The 24,662-nt window shown below is 47.2% G+C and overlaps 1 protein-coding gene across 2 annotated transcripts in view; it reads left to right on the top strand.

Annotated features, from left to right (window-relative positions):
* The window catches only part of cntn2 (contactin 2), a 234,604-nt gene that overhangs the window by 40,383 nt on the left and 169,559 nt on the right, over positions 1-24,662 (top strand). The window contains exon 1 of one of the 2 annotated variants that reach the window (XM_087973467.1): positions 8,577-8,678. The exons of the other annotated variant lie outside the window; for it this stretch is intronic. The gene's annotated coding sequence lies outside the window, so the exon portion shown is untranslated. Of the gene's footprint in view, positions 1-8,576; positions 8,679-24,662 lie in introns of those variants that run through there. 2 annotated transcript variants of the gene reach the window in all.

Here is a 24,662-nt window from a genome sequence, read left to right as displayed (position 1 = left end):
CATCAAGCACCTATCTATTCTAATCCAATTTTCCAGCGCTTAACCCATCACTTTATATCCTTTAGCATTTCAAATGTTTATCCAAATAGTTCTTAAATATTTTGAGCGGTCCTATCTCTATCATCCTTTCAGGTAGCAAGTAACAGAAACCCCACTGAATAAAGTACTTCTTTCTCAAACCCATCTAAACCTTTTGCACTTTAATTTAACTTGATGTTCCCTGGTTATTGATTCCTGTTTTAAAGGGAAAAATTTCTTCCTATCTATACAATTAATGACTCTTATAATTTTGTACACCTCAATCAGGTCCCTTCCCAGTCTTCTCTGCTCTTAGTAAAACAATTACAGTCTATCTAATTTTACTTCAGAGCTATATTGCTCCAGTCCAAGCAATATCCTGGTGAATCTCATCTGCACCCACTCTCGCATAACCACATATAGTGTGGCAAGCAAAACCATACATCGTATTCCAGCTGAGGCTTAATATTATATACATCTCCATCATAACCTCACTGTGCTTGTATTGAATGCATCAACTAATAAAGATGTGGACGAGCCAGTGTTGGACTGGGGTGAACAAAGTTAAAAATCACATGACATAGATTATAGTTCAACAGGTTTATTTGGATGCGTAGCTTTCCGAGTGCTGCCCCTTCGATAGGAACTACCACAACCATCCGATGAAGGAGCGGCGCTCCGAAAGCTAGTGTTTCCAAATAAACCTGTTGGATTATAACCTGGTGTTGTGTGATTTTTAACTTTGACTAATAAGAGCAAAAATCTCACATGCCTTCTTAACCACCTCATCTGCCTGTCCTGCTGCTTTCAAGGATCTGTGGACAGGCACAACAAGATCTCTCTGATCCTCTGTACGTCCTAGGACACTGTCACTCATTAAGGGTTCCCTTACCTGTTAATCCTCCCAAAATATATCACCCCGCATTTTACAGGATTAAATTTCCATTTTTCACTGTTCTACCTATCTGACCAAACATAGAAACAGAGGAAATAGGAGCAGGAGGAGGCCATTCAGCCCTTTCAGACTTCTATGCCATCCTATAATCAAAGGCTTTCCACTTCACTCTTTTATCACACCAACAATTTGTATGTCATCTACAAATGTACTGATCATACCGCCTATATTCAAGACTCAATCATTAATGTACACAACACACAGCAGGGTCCTAGCACAGAACCAGGTGGTACACCATTGGGCACAAGCTTCCAGTCATAAAATACAACCTTGAACCACCACCCTCTGCCTCCAGCCACTGTGCCAATTCTGGATCCAATTTGCTAACTTCCCTGGATTCATTGGGTTTTTACCTTCTTGACCACTCTCCCCTGCAACCTTAAAAGCCTTACTGAAGTCCATGCTGTGGGCTGACCCACAATCTCCTTAGGGAAGGAATTCCTTACAAAACAATGCTGACTCCTCTTGATTAGAAGAGTCAGCCAAGTGGAAAATAGTTTGTCGCTCAGAATTTTTTCTGGTGGTATCCCTACCACTGACATTAGACTCACTAGTCTGTGGTTTCCTGGTCTATCCCTACCATCCTTTGTGAATAATGGTACCACATTGCTGCCCTGTCCTGGCACCTTTCCTGTGGCCCAAGAGGGTTTGAATATTAATGCCAAGGCCATGCAACCTCTTCCCTTGCCTCCCACAGCAACCTAGGATACATCTCATTAGGGCCTAGGGATTTACCCACGTTGATGTCTTGTTAAAACGACTAATACCTCTTCTCTTTCAATTGTAATTTGTTCAAAGCATCATAGCCACCCACGCACCACTTTCTAGACCTACGTTATCCTTCTCAGTACTTAACACAAACGCAAAGTACTCATTCAGAGCCTCATGTACATCCTCCAGCTCAACACACAGATCGTCTCATTGGTCTCTAATGGATCCTACTTTGTCTCTGGGTTTCCTTTTGCCCTAATATACCTACAAAACCCCTCTGGATTTTCCTTTAATTTACCCACCAGTATTTTTCTGTGCTGCCTTTTTGTTCTCCAAATTTCTTTCTTAAGCAACACATTGCACTTTGTATATGTCTCTCGGACTTGTGGGTTTTTAAGCTCTCAGTGTTTTCCATCAGCTTCTCTTGTTCCCTTATTCCAATCCTGTCCATTCCTTGACATCCTGAGCTCTTGTTGCTCCCACCCTTCACTTTAAAGGAACATGTTGGCCCTGCACTCTCACTATTTTCTTTTGAAAGACACCCACTGCTCTGATGTAGATTTTCCTACAAGTAGTGACTCCCAGTCCCCCACTTTGGCTAGATCCTGTCTTATCATATTAAAGTCTGCCTGCCCAAAATGCATCACCCTTAGTTCTTCTTCCATTTCATAACTACCTTTAACCTTATTGAGGTTTGGTCATTGTCACTGAAAGGTTATCCCACTGACCACTTGTCTACCACTCGTTTGCCTTCACTGACTGGAATTAGGTGCAGCACCAGCTTTCTCTGGTAGGAATTTCTACGTGCTGGCTTAAGCAGCTCACCTGGATACATTTTTAAAATACCATCACTTCCAAACTTTGTTTATTTATTTTATTGTGGGACTTTGCTGTGATGTTTGTACGCTACACTTTTGAAAAGTGGGAACTTTAACTCACGGCCTGTAAAGGTGGTGGAGGCAGAAACCTTTGTGACATTTAAGAAGTATTCAAACATGCACTTGCAATGACAAGGTAGACAAGGCTTTGGGGCTGGTGCTGGAAAATGGGATTAGAATAGTTAGGTAGTTGTTTATGACTGGCACAGACGCAATGGGTCTAAGAGCTTTTTCTGTGCTTTAGATCTCTATGACCCTCTGAGTCTATAATCATAAAGCACTTTGGGAAGGCCTGAAATTCTGAAATTGAGAATCAATATCACAAGTTCCTATCTATGCCTTTCGAAAAACCATTAACTATCAGTGTCTTTTTCATAACCTTTCCAGTTCTCCCTTTTCAACTTCCTGCACTCTCTCTCCTCTTCCTTTGCTGTCCATCCGTACAGCAACACCAGCATTGTTATCAAAAACAAGAAACTGTTTCTGTGCCGACAGCTGCTTTATATTGACGTCAGTAATGGTTCCGTGCTATCCACAGCCCATGACAAGAGAGATACGATTGTCAAAGCCCATTGACCCTTTAATTTCAGATAAAACGTTGCCACTGCAGACTGTGGAAGAACCCTTGAGGGAAGAGAAGTCTGAAAATGATTTTCTAAATTATTAATGAACCTAAGGCTGATGGTCAGAGGCAGAGGTACTTGGGGCTTGTCGGCAATGAGCTAGTTTCACAACCTTGCTCCCGGTGCTGGCAATTTTGGATGGGGTCATGTTTGAGATTTGGTCAGGAGAACCCACCCCCATGAGGTCAGGTGCCAGTTTGTTTCAATAGAGACTTTGTTAAAAGCACTTAATGGAGGCCAGCTGGAATTTGGTGCTTGGGGCTGTGCGACCCTGGTAGGTCTAGTTAGTAAAAAAAACCGAGTTACTGGTAAAGTTAATAATTACTGGCTTAATACCAACAGCTCCAGCTCCACCTCCCCCCCACCCCCACCCCCACCTCTGGAGTCCGTGCCAGCACCCTTTACCATCTGATCTCTGACATCGTCACAGTGGGTGGAGTTATTGACATCGATCCAGACATTAACCCTTTCAGATCTATATGGATGGGAGGACTTATGGGGGAGGTGACAGCCTAGTGGTATTATCACTGGACGATTCACCCAGACACCCTGGTAATGTTCTTGGGGGTCTGACTTTGAATTCTTCCGTGACAAATGGTGGAATTGGAATTGATTAAATATCTGGAACTAAGAGTCTAATGGCGACCCTGGATCCATTGCCGATTGTCAGGAAAACCCATCTAGTTCATTAATATCCTTTAGGGAAAGAAATTGCCATGCTTACCTGGTGTGGTGTACAAGTGACTCCAGACCCACAGCAAATTGGATACTTAGTGTAATTAGGGTTGTGTAGTAAATGCTGGCTTCGCCAGAGACACGTAACGAGGACATGCCGCAACCAAAAGGACTAGCCACACTACCATACATCAAGAGCATTTCCGAACTGACAGTCAGACTACTGCGACCACTAGGACTCATAACAGCACACAAACCAACAGCCACTCTCAGACAACAACTCACCAGAATGAAGGACCCGATACCCAGCATGAGCAAAACCACTGTAGTGTACAAAATCCCATTCAAGGACTGCACAAAACACTATATAGGACAAACAGGAATACAGCTAACGATCCGTATCCATGAACACCAACTAGCCACGAAACGACACGACCAGCTATCCTTAGTAGCCACACACGCAGATGACAAGCAACATGAATTCGACTGGGACAACACTACCATTATAGGACAAGCCAAACAGAGAACAGCCAGGGAATTCCTAGAGGCATGGCATTCATCCACAGATTCAATCAATAAGCACATCGACCTGGACCCAATATACCAACCACTGCAGCGGACAGCTGGAACTGACAACCGGAAGCGGCAGATTCAAACCACTACAAATGGCGGAGGAAAGATCACCGAAGCGCTTCACAGGAGGCTCCCAAGCACTGAGGATGTCACCTAGACAGGGGACGAAACGTCTGCAACACAAATTCCTAGCTCGGCGAACAGAACCACAACAACGAGCACCCGAGCTACAAATCTTCTCCCAAACTTTGAACCCCCTTCCCATGAATGAATTTTCAAAAACTTTCTAATCGGCCACCATCTTCTGGGGTTGGGGACGGATGAACAGTTCAACTGCCTGGAGGGGAGTATTCAGTGGCAGGGGTTGGGTGACCACTACTCTAGGCAAGTCTGCAGACCTTTTCTGCCTTCCTGAGTATAGGTGCAAACAAAGACCACCCCATGGAGTTGGACACCCTGTCTCACCTCCTCATTTGAGAGCCCACCCCTGAACAGGGCAATTGTTTCCAAACCAAAGAAGGAGCTGCCCTGGTGAGAATCACAGAGTGTTTCCCTCATTGGGGATGGGAGGGGAGCATCTCAAAATTGAACAGTCCCAACTCCTGCTTCATATCTGAAAAACGTGAATTCAGCCCCAAACCTCTGCCTTATTTTCCCTCCGCTTCTGAACAGTCGGCTGAAGCAGTAACAGCCAGGGAGAAATATCCATCGAGTAAAAATCTGCAAGGAATACATTCTCAAAGGAATTAGCCTTTTCAAGCCGCTATCATGCTCACCATTGTAATCTTTTCTAATGAGTAATTCATCAGGAAGAAAGCAAGAAAAGTTCTTTTGAATTTGAGCAGCTTCAATAGCCCAAGAAATTCACCAGCTTGTCAGAATGGTAGCGTTATAAATGTCTCCATCTTTTGAAATTATTATCTACATGACACTGAGCCCTCAGAGACTCTTCAATTGTTGGGTGAGTAATTCCCTTGAACATTTTCCTTTGAGGATTAAGAAAAATTGAAAAATTCTAAATTCAGCTTCAGCAGAAAGGAAGGATTGGCAGACTGGGTAATGCTGGTATACAGTCAGGCAGTCAAAGGATAATTAAGGAGTTTGGTTGGGTTTCTTCTCTTTATTGTCTGAATGCAAGCATCTCAGGTTTGTCAAAACTAAACTAGCAATTGCTGGAAAAGCTCAGCAGGTCTGGCAGCAGCCATGGAGAGAATCCAGAGTTAATGTCTCAGTACAGTGATCCTTCCTCATAACTTTTCTCCAGGATCACCCCGCCCAAAACATTAACTCTGATTTCTCCCCACAGATGCTACCAGACCTGCTGAGACTTTCCAGCAATTTCTGTTTTAGTTTCAGGTTTCCAGCATCCACTGTTCTTTTGGCTTTTATGGTCAGGTTTGTCATCTGGCTCCTAACTAAACTGAGCACCCTGTCAGAACTAAACTGAGCACCCTGTAAGTGGGTGGCACGGTGGTTAGCACTGCTGCCTCACAGCGCCAGAGACCCGGGTTCAATTCCCGCCTCAGGCGACTGACTGTGTGGAGTTTGCACATTCTCCCCGTGTCTGCGTGGGTTTCCTCCGGGTGCTCCGGTTTCCTCCCACAGTCCAAAAATGTGCAGGTCAGGTGAATTGGCCATGCTAAATTGCCTGTAGTGTTAGGTGCAGGGGTAAATGTAGGGGAATGGGTCTGGGTGGGTTGCGCTTCAGCGGGTTGGTGTGGACTTGTTGGGCCGAAGGGCCTGTTTCCACACTGTAAGTAATCTAATCTAAACTGTCTTTAAATTCGATTTTTCCCATTTCACACTGAGCCAGCATTTGTTGCCCATCCCTAATTGCCCCCACGAGCAATCTTCTTGAACTGCTGCTGTCCCTGTGGTGTAGGTACACCCTCAATGTTGTTTGAGCTGGATTTCCAGGATTTCAAACCAGTGTGCAGTGCTGAACTATTGCTACCTGCTGGGGGCAAGATTAGAGTGGTGATGGAAAAGCACAGCGGATCAGGCAGCATTTGAGAAGCAGGAAAATCGACGTTTCAGGCAAAAGCCCTTCCCTAGGAATGAGGGTATTGCTATCTGCTGCCAATTATATTCTAAGCTCAACAGAGTGCACCAGACTTTGGGAGCTGATCTCCCCAGTGCTGGCTAAAAGTTTGGAAACAAACAGCCTGGCTGACACAGTGACTCAATGCAGCAAGAGGGACATGGCTTTGAACCCAAGCCAGATTAATTATGTTAAAGCAGCATAGAGCTTGACAGAATAGAAGGACATTTAGCTCGACTTGCTTTAGATGTATGTTTGGAAAAGTTGTTCCAATTTAGTGACTTCCTACATTCTGTTGACCTGATGTCACCGAAAGCCCTACTGACTGGTTCTGAAAGCACACCAGTTCCTTGTGCTTAATCCTGGTGAGGAGCAACTTTGCAATATGTGGCCAGCAGCATTGAATGACCAGACTGTGCAGATAAAGAGATAAAGTGGAATATTACCTGTTTCCTCATTACCACAAATTGATCAGCCTGCGAGGATTAGACAAGTGCTTTCAGATGTACTTATTAGAACCTTTTTAATATTTAATATGCCTGTGAGTGAGATGAAATTGAAGACCTCATTGTACGTTTAATAACATAAAATTATAACTGTCCCTCTTAATGTAAATGTTAGCTGAAGTTGGGAGAGTGCCAACAGGATGTCCAACTTCACGAATTGGAAGGCTGGCAATTAGCCTCCCACGCTGTTCACTAGTATCCATAAAACTATAATATCATAGATTCCTTACAGTGTGGAAACAGGCCATTCAGCCCATTGAGTCCACACTGACCCCCTGAAGAGCATCCCACCCAGATCCACCCCTCCACTCTATCCATGTAACCCTGCATTTCCCAAGGCTAACCCATCTGGCCTGCACATCCCTGGACACCATGGGCAATTTAGCAAGGCCAATCCACCTAACTTGCACATCATTGAACATCATAAGGATGGAAATCTGAAGTCCTTACATGGTCTAGTCTTCATGTGACTCTAGACCCACGACCCTTAACTGTCTCTGAGGCCAGCCTTTAAACTTAAGTGTAATTAGGGGAGGGTAATTAATGTTGCTCTTCCCAAAGTCACCTGAAAGAAGTTTTTAAAAAGCATTGGAGGGGTGATTGGATCCTTGCTGCACAGATGCTCTCTCTGTCAAAGAGCCAACGAGGTTGAAGAAGATAATCTTGTCCCTTTGAGGGGTTAAAACTCCATGTTAGTTGGTGGCATCCTCATTCTTTGGATGGTATCCTGGTGTTATGGGACGATAAGGGTTTACCAGTAGGAGTGCAATGAACATCCCTTCTATATCTCTCCATCGCAATGAGTGCCACTGACTGATCCAGGTAACAAGATTAGATAGGTATACCAGCACACAACATGAATATGAAAGCCAACCTTGAAGAACAGTAGCTTCTCTGATGCCGAGGCATCTCTCTGCAACTCAATGTTTGGCCGATGATCGGGAACAGGGATTTGCTTTGAACACCATCTCATCTCAAGCGCCCATCATGCTGTTGTCGTTTTCCTCATGGCCTGTGATTTTTTCTATTCACTCATGGATTTATAGCATGGCTGACTGGTCCAGAATACAAGGTCCATTCCTAGTTGTCCCTTGAGAAGGTGTTAGCGAGCTGTCTTTCTGAACCACAGCAGTCCAAATGCTGTAGGAAGACCTGCAGTACCTTTAGGGAGGACTTTCCAGCATCTTAACCCAGCGACAGTGCAGGAACCACAGTTTCCAAGTCAGGCTGGTGAGTGGCTTGGAGCAGAACCTACAAGGTATGGTGTTCCCATGTATCTGCTGCCCTTGTCCTTCTGGATGGAAGTGGTCACGGGTTTGGAAGGTGCTGTCTAAAGACATTTGATTAATTTCTGCAGCGCATCTTGTAGATAATACACACTGCTACTACTGTTGGAGGGAGTAGGTTCTTGTGGATGTGGTGCAAATCAAGCTGGTTGCTTTGTCCTGAATAGTGTGAAATTTCTTGAGTTTCTTGCTGGAGCTGCACCCATCCAGGCAAGTGGGGAGTATTCCTGACCAGTGCCTTGTAGATGGTGGATAGGCTATGGGAGTCAGGGTTAAGGTACTCACTTCCTAATCTCTGATCTTCTCTTGTAGCCAATGCTTCCTCCATTGCAACCTGAAGTTCAGGTGCCACACTGCCAGCTTGGCATCCTGTGCCTATTCCTGATGCAATGACAAAGAAGAACATGATAAGGTACCACTCTCCTCCATGGCCAATGGCAGTTGCTCCAGTACGTTTGTCTTGGGATGTGGGTGTCACTGGCTGGTCAGTATTTATTGCCCGTGCTAACCTCTGAGTCATCGTGCCACCCTTATTTTGTTTTAATTGACTTCAAATTCCACATTTACCATGGCAGGATTCAAGGGCAGGTTCCCAGAATGTTAACCGAGTTTCAGGATTAATAGTCTAGCGATTACACCCCTAGGCTATCACCTCTCCATTACGCATTGTAGATCTCAGGCTGTAAAGATCCTCAGGAATACTATGTCTCTGGGCCTCTCTGAGAATTCAGTAAGCGACCTTTGCTCATACCCCTGCCATGTTTAGGAGCAACATGCTGCCTGAGGTCCCTCAGCCGATCTCACTGCTGGTGGGTGAACACCCGAAGACCTCCTGAGAGGGGTCGAGGGCATTGAACTCAGAGCACGGCCAATGGGCTGAGGAGTGGCAGATGGAGTTTGATTTAGATAAATGCAAGGTGCTGTATTTTGGGAAAGCAAATTAGAGCAGGATTTATACACTTAATGGTAAGGTCCTAGGGAGTGTTGCTGAACAAAGAGACCTTGGAGTGCAGGTTCATAGCTCCTTGAAAGTAGAATCACAGGTAGATAGAATACTGAGGAAGGCGTTTGGTATGTTTCCTTTTATTGGTCAGAGAATCGATTACAGGAGTTGGGAGGTCAATTTGCAGTTGTACAGGATATTGGTTAGGCCACTTTTGGAATATTGCATGCAATTCTGGTCTCCTTCCTATTGGAAGGATGTTGTGAATCTTGAAAGGGTTCAGAAAAGATTTACAAGGATGTTGCTGTGTTTGGAGGATTTGAGCTATGGGGTGAGGTTGAATAGGCTGGGGCTGTTTTCCCTGGAGCGTCGGAGGCTGAGGGGTGACCTGATAGAGGTTTATAAAATCATGAGTGACATAGATAGGATAAATGGACAATGTCTTTTCCCTGGGGTGGGGGAGTCCAGAACTAGAGGGCATAGGTTTAGGGTGAGAGGGGAAAAACATAAAAGAGACCTAACGGACAACTTTTTCATGCAGAGGGTGGTACGTGTATGGAATGAGCTGCCAGAGAATGTGGTGGAGGCTGGTACAATTGCAACCTTTAAAAGGCATCTGGATGGAAAATGAATAGGAAGGTTTGGAGCCATAGGGGCCAGGTGCTGGCAAATGGGATTAGATTGGGTTGGGATATCTGGTCGGCGTGGACAAGTGGGACTGAAGGGTCTGATTCCATGCTATACATCTCTATGAGTCTATGTCTGGCCATTTTCCACATTATGTCCAAGCCACTTGACCACATTCCACTAGCTGCTGACCAGGGCAACAGTGCCCAGTCACAGCGGCTTGGTAGACATGGATGCCTTCCTCCTTCAGAGGATGGGAGTGCGAGGCCCTCCCTCCTCTCCCTCACAACCTCCAGAGCTCCAGCTGATGAACAGGCTTCCCAGGGCACAAGACCCCTCTCTCTGTTTGGATTATGCATAAATCAAAGTTTTCTGAGATCTCTCACTCACAGAATCACAGTGTCAGTGTGTGAGAGGAGGCCATTTGGCCCACTACCTGGGTGCATTGCCTCTCCTGGGATGGAATGGTGGCTCAGTGGTTAGCACTGCTGCCTCATAGCACTAGGATCCTGGGTTCAATCCCAGCCTCAGGTGACTGCTTGTGTGGAGTTTGCACATTCTCCTGTGTCTGTGTAGGTTTTGTCCAGATGCTCTAATTTCCTTCAACAGTGCAAAGATGTGCAGGTTAGGGTGGTTTGGCTGTAGTAAATTTTCCATAATGTCCAGGCTAGGTGGATTATCAATGGGGAAATGTGGGGTGGGGTGGGTCAGTGTGGGATGTTTTTTGGAGGGTTGGTGTGGATTTGATGGGCTGAATGACCTGCTTCCACACTGTAGAGATTCTATGATTCTTGAAATGAGCGTCATGCTTTAGTGCAATTCTCCTGCCCGTTCCCCAGATCTGGTCTGTTTAAATGTTTATCCAGAGCCCTCTGAATACCTCAATTGAACCAGCATCCAGTGCGCGACAGTAATGGGCATTCTGTCTTTCCCCCTCTCTGCACGCATTAATTGCTCGCCAAATCCATTTCCGTACAGGGAGGGGTCACTCCCCTCTGTGAACCTCTGGACCCATTGACGTTACCCCTCGTGAGAGGTTAGGGAAAGTGGAGACAGCCCTGGCTTCTGTTTCCTGCCTCAACAATAAAAATCCTGCCATGTTTTGCTGCCCCTGACTGTGTCATTCATAACCTACAAAGTTATTCACAAATGTGACGATTGGATTGAAATGTCAAATACCCAGAGGGCAGAAATCTGTTAACAACTCAGTTGGGAAATGTGCCCATGAACTGCTGAATTACTAGCCAATGTGTCTCTGAGGCTGTTTGGAACAATCCTCAATTTTCCAGTGTGATGTGCTCACCAGCGTTCCTTGTGAAATTTTACAATGCTCTGCAGGACGCCATTAGATTGGAAAATGCTATCATACCTGTCCTATAATGGGAGGGAATGTTGCAATAATTGGATAGAATTATATCGAAGCTAGGGCACACAAGCTGGTCAAGTGCCCCCGCTGCTAGTATTCACACCCTGGCAGTTTCTCACTCCACACCAATCCCGATTTCTTCTACTTCCTCCCTCACATAATTGTCCAACTTTCCCTTAGCCACAACTAAGCCATTAGCCTCAACATTCTGAGTAGTGGAGAGTACCATATTATAACAAGGACTGTAGAGCTGAGGATTAGCAGTTCATCCATTAGCACATTGCTTAGGGAGACAACAGTCTAATGGTATTGTCACTGGGCTGTTAATCCAGAGACCCAACTAATGTTCTGGGGACCTGGGTTCCAATCCTACCATGACAGATAAAAATCTGAAATTGAAAGACTAGTGATAACCTTGCAGCTGTTGTTGGGGAAAACCCATCTGGTTCACTGATCTTTAGGGAAGGAAGCTGCCATTTTTAGCTGGTCCGGTCTACATGTGAGTCGAGAGTTTGATGCTGGAAAAGCACAGCAGGTCAGGCAGTATCCAAGGAGCAGGAGATTTGACATTTTGGGCAAAAGCCCTTCATCAGGAATGCTCTGGGATGCTGCCTGACCTGCTGCGCTTTTCCAGCACCACGCTCTTGACTCTAATCTCCAGCATCTGCAGTCCTCACTTTCACCTGGTCGACATGTGAGTTCAGACCCACAGCAATGTGACTATTGGATCGAAATGTCAAATACCCAGAGGCAGAACTCTGTGAACAACTCAGTTGTGAAATGTGCCCATGACCTGCTGAATTGCCAGTCAATGTATCTCTGCGATTGTTTGGAATGATTCTCAATTTTCCAGTGTAATGTGCTCACCAGTGTTTCTTGAGAAATTTTATAATGCTCTGCAGGATGCAATTTGACATGATAATGCTGTCATACTTGCCCTATAATCAACTATGAGCAGTTATGGATGGTCAACAAATACTGACCTAGCCAGTGACGCCCTCATCCCATGAATGAATTTAAAAAAGAACAGAGCTGAACATGGTGTAATGGCTCTGAATTGTTGGTTGGATTTATCAGTGGTTAGCTTTCACTGACAGCACCTCATTATGTTCTCATCTGTATCTTCTTTAATCCAATCTATCCAATTCCTTTCATAAGTTTGGGCCACCCTTCAACCTTCCATTTTCTGCAGAAAAGTGCTCCCACCTATTTGGTTGATTCTGTGATATAGTCCCCTCAGTTACCGAATCATTCATACATGTCTACTTAGAAACTTGCTCACTTTTCACAGTACAGAGACCATCACTGCTGCTCCCTGTGTGCTCTAACCAAGGTTCAAGACGATTCTCCTGAGAGCTGCAAACTGACAGCAAAGTTTTAAGCTCCTGCCTACAAAGCAATCATCAAACAACCAGGATCAGCACAACACTGAACCTTTGTAGGTGCAAGAATCCTGCAAAACTTTACCTGAATCAGCAACACTTTTGTTGGCACTTTCACTGCAATAATGTCTTTCAGCATTCTTAACATTTAGTAATTCTGAATAAGCAATGTTCTCAATGACATCTTACCTCACACTCAGGCAACCTGTCCATCTTAGAATTAGAATTAGAGTATCCTTTATTGTCATGTATTCTCAACTATAAAAGTGCAGGAGTACAGTGCCTCTAATGGTGTCACCTTAGGTCCAAGTACTGAGGTACAAATCCTGGATTCAAAAAGAGGGAGAAAAAAGAAAAGTGCTTGCATTATTGTACGCAAATAAGACATAGCTAAAAAGGTAGTCATTGCAGCCATGTAAACAAATGACACATAAACATTACATTGCAGTAGCTCAGTGCAGTGGTTTCCCCATGCAGTCTTAGCGCTTGTACCAAACCCCAGTCCAACGACCATCCCTGTTCCGGTCTCCCCTCTGGGACTGTTCCCGCCCTCACCAGTCTCCGGGACTGTTCCCCCCCCCCCGGTCTCCGGGACTGTTGCCCCCCCCCCCCCCGCCCCCGGTCTCCGGGACTGTTGACCCCCCCCCCCCCGCCCCCGGTCTCCGGGACTGTTTCCCCCCCCGGTCTCCGGGACTGTTGCCCCCCCCCCCCCGGTCTCCGGGACTGTTTCCCCCCCCCGGTCTCCGGGACTGTTTCCCCCCCCGGTCTCCGGGACTGTTGCCCCCCCCCCCCCGGTCTCCGGGACTGTTTCCCCCCCCCGGTCTCCGGGACTGTTGCCCCCCCCCCCCCGCCCCCGGTCTCCGGGACTGTTTCCCCCCCCCCGGTCTCCGGGACTGTTGCCCCCCCCCCCCGGTCTCCGGGACTGTTGCCCCCCCCCCCGGTCTCCGGGACTGTTGCCCCCCCCCCCCGGTCTCCGGGACTGTTCCCCCCCCCCGGTCTCCGGGACTGTTGCCCCCCCCCCCCGGTCTCCGGGACTGTTGCCCCCCCCCCCGGTCTCCGGGACTGTTTCCCCCCCCCCGGTCTCCGGGACTGTTGCCCCCCCCCCCCGGTCTCCGGGACTGTTGCCCCCCCCCCCGGTCTCCGGGACTGTTGCCCCCCCCCCCCGGTCTCCGGGACTGTTCCCCCCCCCCGGTCTCCGGGACTGTTGCCCCCCCCCCCCGGTCTCCGGGACTGTTGCCCCCCCCCCCGGTCTCCGGGACTGTTGCCCCCCCCCCCCCGGTCTCCGGGACTGTTCCCCCCCCCCGGTCTCCGGGACTGTTGCCCCCCCCCCGGTCTCCGGGACTGTTGCCCCCCCCCCGGTCTCCGGGACTGTTTCCCCCCCCCCCCCCGGTCTCCGGGACTGTTGCCCCCCCCCCCCCCCCCGGTCTCCGGGACTGTTCCCCCCCCCCCCCGGTCTCCGGGACTGTTCCCCCCCCCCCCGGTCTCCGGGACTGTTGCCTCCTCGTCAGTCTCCACTCTGAGACTAACTCCAGGATGAGCCTCTGGAGTTCTCCAGCATCTCCAATTCCCCTCCGGATAAGTTGAAGTCATTAGATGAAAAGAAAGGAAGAAAGAGGAAAGGAAAGAGAGACAGAACAGAAAAAGAAAGAAAAAGGAACAGACGGAGCAGAAGAGTGGGGGCTGGAACATTTTGCCAACTTTAAGAGTATTTAAATGGTCATTGGATAGACATTCGGATGAAAATAGAATAGTGTTGGATAGATGGGCTTCAGATTGGTTCCACAGGTCGGTGCAACATCGAGGGCCAGAGGGCCTGTACTGCGCTGTAATGTTCTATGTTCTGTGTTCTGTTTTACTTGTCAGGTTAATTCCAAGGCAATGGTAAATCAATTGAAGGTGCATTTGTATGTGACTTTTCTCCACAACCGACCCACGGTCTTTCAGACTCTCCCCTTGGCCTCTCGTCCTATGACCAGTTCCATATTACAGCTGAGTCACTCTTTGATGTTTCTGGATGCTACTAAGAGAAAGTGAGGACTGCAGATGCTGGAGATCAGAGTTCAAAAGTGTGGGGCTGGAAAAGCACAGCAGGTCAGGCAGCATGAGAGGAGCAGGAGAATCGACATTTGGGGCATAAGCCTTTCTGGATGCTAGTGGCTCGCTCTCCAACAACAATGTCAGCTTGCCTTTATACAGCATCTTTAACAGAGTTGAAATGCTTCTCAGGAGCAATATCAGGGAAAAAGATGGCATTGAGCTCTGAAAAGAGATATTAGGACAGGTTATCAAAACATTGATCAGAGATTTCCGATTTGAGTGGTGTCTTCAAAGAAGCGATAGTGATAGAAATTCAGAAAGGTTTATGAAGAGAATTCAGAGCTCAGAGCCTTGACAGCAGTAGCTAATCATGGAGTGATTTTCACAGATATTCAAGAAATCACAAAACTGTGACCCAGTTTATTCATAAGGTAATCTAGAAAACATTTATTCATCCAAACTATGCACATCTCTCTACAAAGCAGCAGACAGCTCCTGTCAATAGCACACTTCCTGGCTAAAGTGGAGGTGCTGACTGGTCAGTTCAGTACCAGTGACCAATTCAATTGTCTTATTGGCTAAATGAACAGGTTTGTACACCTGACTATAATAGCCAAAGGCTGGCACTGGTAGTGTCCTTACCTCTGAGTCTGTGTTCAAGTCCAACATGCTCCAGACATATGTCATAATAGGGTTCCCCGGCCATTCCCACAAATGAGGGGGAGCTGCTGGTGGTCATTTTTGTTCTCGTTGGCGCTCTGGGCATTGCCCCCACCAATGCAGCTATGTCTGAATCCAATCCTGGCCAGTTCTGAGCAAGGGTCGCCGCACCCAAAATGTTAACTCTGTTTTCTCTTCACAGATGCTACCAGACCTGCTGAGCTTTTCCAGCAACTTCTGTTTACGTGTCATAACATCCCAGAGCCGGTTGGTTTGAAAATACTCCTCTTTGCTTTATGTGAATGTAGTGCAGAATGGACAGCCTAATGGCATCTGGCAAAGATCATAGTAGTGAATCAGCTATTCCACTTACGCTGCATCTTGTTTAATTCCTTAAAAAGGCCTTAATTTGCACATTAGAAAAGCAAGTGAGTAGAAACAGAAGGACACTTAATTTACTTTATTTTCTGCCATCCCTTTCTCTCCAGCGTACCATCTTGGTGAAGTGGAGTGAGCTCACTGTTTTATAGTTCCTTTCATGACCTAGTGATTCCCAAAGTCTCTGACAGCCATTGAAGGACTTCTGGAATGTAGCTAGGAGAAAGTGAGGACTGGAGATGCTGGAGATCAGAGTCGAGAGTGTGGTGCTGAAAAAGCACAGCAGGTCAGGCAGCATCCAGGAGCTCTTGCCCCAAACATCGATTCTCCTGCTCCTCGGATGCTGCCTGACCTGCTGTGCTTTTTCAGCACCACACTCTCGACTTTTGAAATGTAGCCACCACTGTAAAGGAGCAAATGTGTCAGTCAATTTACATATAGTAAGCTCCCACAAACAGCAGAGTAATAATAATCAAATATTCTCTTTTGCCGGAAATGTTAGTTCAAGGTTAGAGCACACACAGACACCAGGAAGAATCTAGGCAGAGGCAAAGATGCTGGAGATTAGAGTCTAGATTAGAGAGGTGCTGGAAAAGCACAGCGGGTCAGGCAGCATCCGAGAAGCAGGAAAATCGATGTTTCGGGCAAAAGCCTTTCATCAGGAATCTTTCGGGCTTTTGCCCGAAACGTCGATTTTCCTGCTCCTCGGATGCTGCCTGACCTGTTGTGCTTTTCCAGCACCACTCTAGTCTTGACCAGGAAGAATCTGCCTGTTCTTTTTTTGCAGTAATTTTTTTCACACTCCCAGTGAAATATGAGATTCTTGACTTACTGCCCCATCCAAACGACAGTGCAGCATTTTCTCAATGTGCACATTATTTTGCGCTTAATTTACTGGAGAAGGACTAAAGCCCCCAACCAGAGACAAGAGTAGTAATACTGAGCCGAGACTTGTATCTATTATCCTCATGTCGTGGGCGGCATGGTGGCACTGCTGCCTCACAGCGCCAGAGACCTGGGTTCAATTCCCGCCTCAGGCGACTGACTGTGTGGAGTTTGCACATTCTCCCCGTGTCTGCGTGGGTTTGCTCTGGTTTCCTCCCACAGTCCAAAGATGTGCAGGTCAGGTGAATTGGCCATACTAAATTGCCTGTAGTGTTAGGTAAGGGGTAAATGTAGGGGTATGGGTGGGTTGCGCTTCGGCGGGTCGGTGTGGACTTGTTGGGCCGAAGGGCCTGTTTCCACACTGTAATGTAATCTAATCTAAAATCTAATGTTCTTTAATAATTGTTTGTTTGGTGCCATCAACTCATTGCAAAACAATGGGTAGGAAAGAGAGTGGAGGTTTCAGCAGATTTGAGAAGAGGATTGGCCAATCAGTCCCTCAAACACATTCTGTCTTTCAAAGAAATTATGGCTGATCCTTGTTTCTGTTCTTGACTTCATTTTTCCTTACAGCCTGGTCAATTAAATGTTTACCGATCTTGCATTTCAGTTTAAAATCTATTCTTTGTGCTTTTTGAGGAGAGTTACTCATACCGGCAACCTCTTTGAGAAAAAAATCTTTTCTCCCTTCTCTCAGGAATGGTCTGGCTCTGATTTCCCAGTTTTCTCCTCCAACACTGACTTCTCAAGTATTCATGATTAGCAGACGTGCCTTTTGCTGCCAACGCCCTAACATCTGGAATTCTCTTTCACTTTTCTGTATCCATCGTCTCCCTTTGCAACATTCCTCAAAACCAACCTCTTTATCTGAGCTTTTGATCACCTGTCCTGATATTGTTTTAAATAACTCGAGTGAAGTAACAGTGAGATGTAGATAGCTGCAGATTCGAGTGCCCATTACTAGAGCTGAACTAAGGTCAAGACCAACAATGGTTGAGAGATTACAGAAACATGGAAAGAATAGAGAAATCGGGGTTATTCGCATTTGAACAGTAAAGGGGATTCAGCAAGGGGATTCAAAACTATGAAGGATTTCGGTAGACTAACTAATATTTTCAGTGATTGAAGGGTTGATATACAGAAGGTGTGGATTGACAGAAGAACCAGAGTTAACATGAGGAAAACCGTTTCATTGTAATGAAAGAATTTAGACTCTGCTACCCAACAGGGTGAAGGATACAGATTCCAAAGCAACATTCAAAGACCATTGGTTATATACTGGAAGGAGGAAACATTGTAAAGATCCATTGAAAGGGAAGGGGAGGGAGACAAACTGAATTGCTCTTAGAAAGAGCTGTGCAGTACCATCAGTGGAGTGGTTTTGTTCTCTCCTGTGCTCCTCAAGTGAATCTGTGACACTCAAGTGGAGTATGGCATTGTGACAAATTCTGGTTGCTTGATGAAGTGGTAAACCAAGGCAGTCTACTTGGTCTGGATGTTTCGATAAATGCAAGGAAGGTGTAGAAATGCTGAGAGTATGGCCCAGTCGTCCCTGTTTCACTAGAGAGACAAATAAAAGGCCTTGTCTTTTTTTCTTTTTTTTTTACACAGGGAGAACGTGCAAACTCCACACAGTCAGTCGCCTGAGGTGGGAATTGAACCTGGGTCTCTGGCACTGCGAGGCAGCAGTGCTAACCACTGTGCCACCGTGCCGCCGAACACTCCTGTTTCTTTTTTTTTTTGGCAGGCAGTCGGCCCTAACGACCCCCTCCACGGCCCGCTGCCTCGACCTGTTGATGGCCAGTTTGGCCAGGCCCAGGAGCAGACCCACGAGGAGGCCTTCAGACCTGCCCTCCTTCCTCCGTACCGGGCACTCCTGTTTATATTTCTTTTTTTTTATTTCACCCCCACACTACCACCTAAGTGCGGTAGTGCTTATTATATATTTTTTTTTCCCCAGCACCCATGGTGTGTGTGTGCGCAGGTGTGAGACACAGTGAAAGACACAAAGTGCACGAATCTTTATTCAAATTCCACCACCAGGAAGATAGGAAAACATCTGGGTGGCCAGTGACAAACACTGCCCTTCACATCAAAGGGCAATGCTGTGTGATCAAAACAGTGAAGGGGAGGGTAGGGACTAAATCAAAATAAACACTCCTGTTTTTTTTTCTTTACACTACCGCCCAACCGCGGTAGTGCTTATTTTTCTCCCCAGCACCGATGGTGTGTGTGTGTGTGCGCAGGCGTGAGACACAGTGAAAGACACAAAGTGCACAAAGCTTTATTCAAATTCCACCACCAGGAAGATAGGAAAACACCCGGAACACTCCTGTTTCTCTTTTTTTTTCTTCTTTTTTTTTAAGAATAGATGGTTTTTTTTTATATTTTTTAAAATTTAACCCCCACACTACCACCTAAGTGCGGTAGTGCTTATTTTATCCCCAGCACCCATGGTGTGTGTGCGCAGGTGTGAGACACAGTGAAAGACACAAAGTGCACAAATCTTTATTCAATTTCCACCACCAGGAAGATAGGAAAACACCCGGGTGGCCAGTGACAAACACTGCCCTTCACATCAAAGGGCAGTGCTGTGTGATCAAAACAGTGAAGGGGAGGGTAGGGACTAAATCAAAATAGAATTGGAGGGAGAAATGATGCACTCCACTCCCTGCGGCGCCCACCTCTCCCTGAACAACTCCAGGGTGTTGGTCGACACCGCGTGCTCCTTCTCCAAGGACACCCGGGCTCTAACGTAACCGCGGAAGAGGGGCAGGCAGTCGGCCTTAACGACCCCCTCCACGGCCCGCTGCCTGGACCTGTTGATGGCCAGTTTGGCCAGGCCCAGGAGCAGACCCACGAGGAGGTCTTCAGACCTGCCCTCCTTCCTCCGTACCGGGTGCCCAAAGATCAGGAGCTTGGGACTGAAGTGCAGCCAAAAACAGAGGAGAAGGTTTTTCAGGAAATCAAAAAGGGAGTGCAAACACCCACACCCAATATATACATGGTCCACGGACTCCACAGCGCCACAGAACAAGCAGTTGGGCTGGGAGTCCGTGAACCACCGCAATCTGCGGTTGCAGGGGACTGCTGCGTGCAGCACCCTCCACCCCAGATCCCCGAGAGAAAGGGGGAGGACTCCCGCGTAGAGAGCCCTCCACTGGGGATCGCCACCGCCCGGTGGCAAATGGGCACGCCAAGGCGTGTCCGGACGGTGGATGAGGGAGAAGAGGTGGACGGTGTGCAGCAGCAGTCGGTGCAGGGCCTTTCTCTTCACCTCCCTAAACAAAACAAAATTAAAATTTCGGAGGCGGCTCAGGTTGTGGGGAAAAGGCCTTGTGGTAACATCCTCACTCTGGACATTGGCACTTGCTTGATTGCATCATTGTCCAAGTGAGGGACTGCAAAAAATGTTCACATCATCTCCCCCTAGTGACAGGAGCTGGACTATCGGTGAATCCCGTCTGCTCTCTCCATCAGCCTGGCCCAGAGATTCATTGTCAGTGGACCCGGGAATCCTGGACAGAAAGACCTACTCAGACAGTTCCTCACAGGAGAACTGGTGACAGACACTCAACCAACAGAAAGAATGGAAGGTCAACAGCACCTGGTCTGCCCTTAGCTCCGCCATGAACAGAAAGAGTGTAGGTCTCTCTAACAGGAAGCATTGAGACTGGTCTGACGAGAATAATTAGGAGATCCAGGAGTGACTAAATCATAGCATAAGGCAATCCTGAACTGGAAAAATTATGAAAACCCAAAGGAAAGAAAGCAGGGAAAATAAAGAGAGCTCTGACCTAAAGGACGGATGGAGAGCAGAAAGTGTGCAGGAAATCCAGTAACCTGCTGGCAGCCGTGAGGCATGTGCACTCTTCAGAGCTGTCAGGACCATTGATGGTCCATGCAAAGCAGAAACCACCAGACTGACAGCTCATTATTGTCAAGGACAGAGAGATGTTCAATGCTCAGCCCTTGGCCGCATTGCACAAACACACTAACAGCCACGAGATAAGCACTGCCCCTGACTGACATGAGAAACAGCAAGGTCACCAGTGCAAATGGAGTCCCTGCCAAAGTACAGAAATACAGCACAAATCTATAGCCTCATCTCTTTGGTTTGGAAGGAGGAGAGCGTGCCATCTGATCTCCAAGATTCCATAATTGTGACCAGCCTTAAGAAGGGAGATAAGACTGATTGTGGAAACTACAGAGAGGTCTCCCTGCTGTCCCTCACAGGGAAAGTGATTGTAAGGATCCTCCTCAATCATGTTTGGCTGCTCCTAACAGAGTCACAAAGTGGGTTCCGTCCATCAAGGGACAAAATGAACGCGAACTTCACATCAAGACAAATTTGAGATAAACACAGAGGGCTGTGTCAACCTTTCTTCATTTTCAGTCTTCAACTTCACAAAGACCTTTGGGTTTGTTGACCAGGAGGGGTTATGGGGCATCCTCCTCACATTTCACTTCCCTCAGAAATTCATCACCATCCTCCCACCCGTTGTATGGCAAAACGCAAGCCATGATCCTCAGCAATGGAACCTAGCACACAGTCAATGTGTGTACACACTGGGGTCAGGTAAGGCTTGTCATCATACCAATTGTCTTCTGCATCTCCCTCACTCACTCCCTCAAAAAAGCTGGATTGGAGCTTCTCGACTGGGTGAGAGAGAAACTAATCAAGCTTCATCTCCTCCAGCCAATGAAGACTACCCCAACCTCTGTCTTCGAGCTGCAAAAGGCAGACAATGGTTAACTGTGTAAACTCAGAGGTTGTGCTCTAACCTATCATTGACACATTTATGGAGGCACATCAGAGAATGGGCCGTAGCTTGAATAAGTTCCTCTACCAGCCTGCTCCTCCCACACAATGCTGCCCCTAATTATCAAGATCCATGGACAATACAGATCTGTTCTCATTCCTACAGAACCTCCTTTCAGGAAGAGCAGACATTGAAGATGATGACGGTGCTCAACATCGTCTCCAGTGGTCCAGCATAGCATTCCAGTTTGATGACAAAGACCTCAAACCCTGAACCAATCCCGTGGTCTACAGGACAGCAGAATCATAGCCCTCCTGTATGCCATCAGATCACCAAACCATAAGAAATAGCAACAGAAATCAGCCATTCAGCCCATCAAGTCTGATCTGCCATTCTGGTTGATCTGATGATCCTCAATTCCACTTTCCTGCCTTTTCTCCATAACCCTTTAGTGATTAACAATTGGTCTCTCTCAGTCTTGAACATACTTAACCACCCAGCTTCAATAGGCCTCTGTGGCAAAAAGTTCCACAGATTCACTACCCTTTGAGAGACGAAATGCAATTTCCTCAACGATTGGATGAGAATGTCTTGCGAGAGGCCACCCAAGCGGGTGAAGAGGATACCCATGAAGGTCTTAATCATTGTGAGCCACTCTGACAGACCCAAGCATCCCACACGCTGGCCTCTCCAACTACCTGCTGAAGGGCGCACCGGCTCAGCATAGGATTGTTTCATCACTTCAGGGCTCCCACTTCCACAGAGAAAGAAAATCATTCTAGGTCTTGAGATCATTTTTAAGGGAACATGTCTCCTGGCTTTGGAAGTTTCAGAAGATGTAATGCTTTAAGTCGAATATGGCTTCATAGAATTCCTACTGTATGTAAGCAGGCCCTTCAGCCCATCCTTCCGAACAGAAAGATGTTGTGAAACTTGAAAGGGTTCAGAAAAGATTTCCAGCATCTGCTGTATTTTTTGTTTATTTAGAAAGATGTATCAGATTCCTCACCACTAGTCAAAGAGCACTAACTTGATCAATGCTTCTCTCTGAATATACATCACCAAATGCAAATTAAGTATCAGTCTCCTCATTTGTTTTACAACCTTCCTGTGTGGGTATTACCATGTATATGAAAACAATGTCAGAATTTCCAAAGTGGTCCATTGTGTAAAATGCTTCAGGAAGCCGAGTACAGGATAGGATGCTGTGTAAACAAAATTCATTTAATTCTTAAGCTCTTAGTTTAAACTAATGTGGGGAGATAGACTGAAATGTTATCTGGGAAATCACATAATTGTACCTGTTTAATCTCATTAACAGCACCAAATAATTATCTGTGAGGTATTTGTTGAGACTGAATGTTATCTTGTTCATTGCTCTCTATGCAAACTCACTTTTTTCCACCCATTACTATCTGAAGCCTGTAATAGCAGCAGAACCGAGACAATGGAGCCAGATTAGGAGGTGTGATGCAACATTTTGAATAAAGTTTTTTTTATTTCAAAAATATACTTTATTCACAAAATACTTTGATGATCTGTACAACTGGACATGCCATACATATGTAAACATTCCATTTATTTGCATACCGAAACAGAGTAATCATTCCTATTTACAGGTCTGTACGATTACATTTTTAGCTGAGGTGCCAGCGGAGCCCAAACGACTGCGCAGGCCCCCCTGTTCTTCTTTAGGCAGGCAGATGTTACACGGTGGTCTTTCCCCACCGCACCTTGGCGGCAGCTGCCCCAAGCTTCAGCGCGTCCCTCAACACGTAGTCCTGGACCTTGGAATGTGTCAGTCTGCAACACTCAGTCGGGGTCAACTCCTTCAGCTGGAAGATCAACAAGTTTCGGACAGCCCAGAGAGCGTCCTTCACCAAGTTGATGATCCTCCAGGCACAGTTGATGTTCGTCTCGGTGTGCGTCCCGGGGAACAGGCCGTAGAGCACGGAGTCCCGCGTCACGGCGCTGCTCGGGACGAACCTCGACAAACACCACTGCATTCCTCTCCAGACTTCCTCTGCGTAGGTACATTCCAGAAGGAGGTGTGTGACAGTCTCCTCCCCCCACAGCCGCTTCGAGGGCAGCGTGCGGTGCGGCTGAGAGTCCGGGTGTGTATAAAGAATCTCACAGGCAAAGCCCTTCTCACCACCAGCCAAGCCATGTCTTGGTGCTTGTTGGAAAGTTGTAGCGATGAGGCATTCTGCCAAATGGCTTTGACAGTCTGCTCAGGGAACCGCTCGACAGGATCCGCCCTCTCCTTTTCCCGAAGGGTCTCAAGGACACTACGTGCTGACCACTTCCTGATGGACTTGTGGTCAAAGGTGTTTTTCTTCATAAACTTCTCCACAAAGGACAGGTGATACGAAACGGTCCAACTACTCGGCATCGATGCCAGGCCCATCCTTCGCAACACCGGGGACAGGTAGAACCTCAGTACATAGTGACACTTGGTGTTTGCGTACTGGGGATCCACACACAGCTTGATGCAGCCACACACAAAGGTGGCCATCAGAGTGAGGGTGGCATTGGGTGTATTTTTTCCCCCGTTGCCTAGATCTTTGTACAGCGAGTCCCTTCGGACCCAGTCCATCTTTGACGTCCATATAAACCGGAAGATGGCCCGGGTGACTGCAGCGGCACAGGTTCTGGGAATAGGCCAGACCTATGCCATGTATAATAGCAATGACAGTGCCTCACACCTGATGACCAGGTTTTTTCCCGCGATGGAGTGCGACCGTAGCTTCCATCTGCCCAGTTTCTGCCTCACTTTGCTGATACGCTCCTCCCAAGACTTGGCACACACCCCAGCCCCCCCGAACCAAATACCCAGCACCTTCAGGTGGTCGGTCCTGACGGTGAAGGGGATCGAGGATTGGTTGGCCCAGTTCCCGAAGAGCATGGCCTCGCTCTTGCCTCGGTTTACCTTGGCCCCCGAGGCCCGTTCGAACTGGTCACATATGCACATGAGTCTGTGCACGGACAGCGGATCCGAGCAGAAAACAGCGACATCATCCATGTACAGGGAGGCCTTAACCTGCAGGCCCCCGCTGTCAGGAATAGTCACCCCTCTCAGGCTCGCATCCTTCCTGATGGACTCGGCAAATGGCTCTCTGCAGCACACAAACAATGCAGGAGAGAGAGGGCAGCCCTGCCTGACTCCAGATCTGACTGGGAAGCTATCTGATTCCCACCCATTGATGGAGACTGCACTGACAATGTTGGTGTAGAGCAGTCTGATCCAATTGCAGATTCCCTCCCCAAAGCCCATTTTGGAGAGAACATCTCTCATATACGTGTGTGATATCCTGTCAAAGGCTTTCTCCTGGTCCAGGCTGATCAGGCAGGTGTC

The sequence above is a fragment of the Chiloscyllium plagiosum genome, unplaced genomic scaffold (assembly GCF_037043375.1).
Source record: "Chiloscyllium plagiosum isolate Xiang-an unplaced genomic scaffold, Cpla_swu_hap1 HiC_scaffold_26, whole genome shotgun sequence".
NCBI lineage: Eukaryota > Metazoa > Chordata > Chondrichthyes > Orectolobiformes > Hemiscylliidae > Chiloscyllium > Chiloscyllium plagiosum.
Note: the sequence above shows the minus strand (reverse complement) of the source record. Positions and strands in the feature narration are given on the sequence as shown.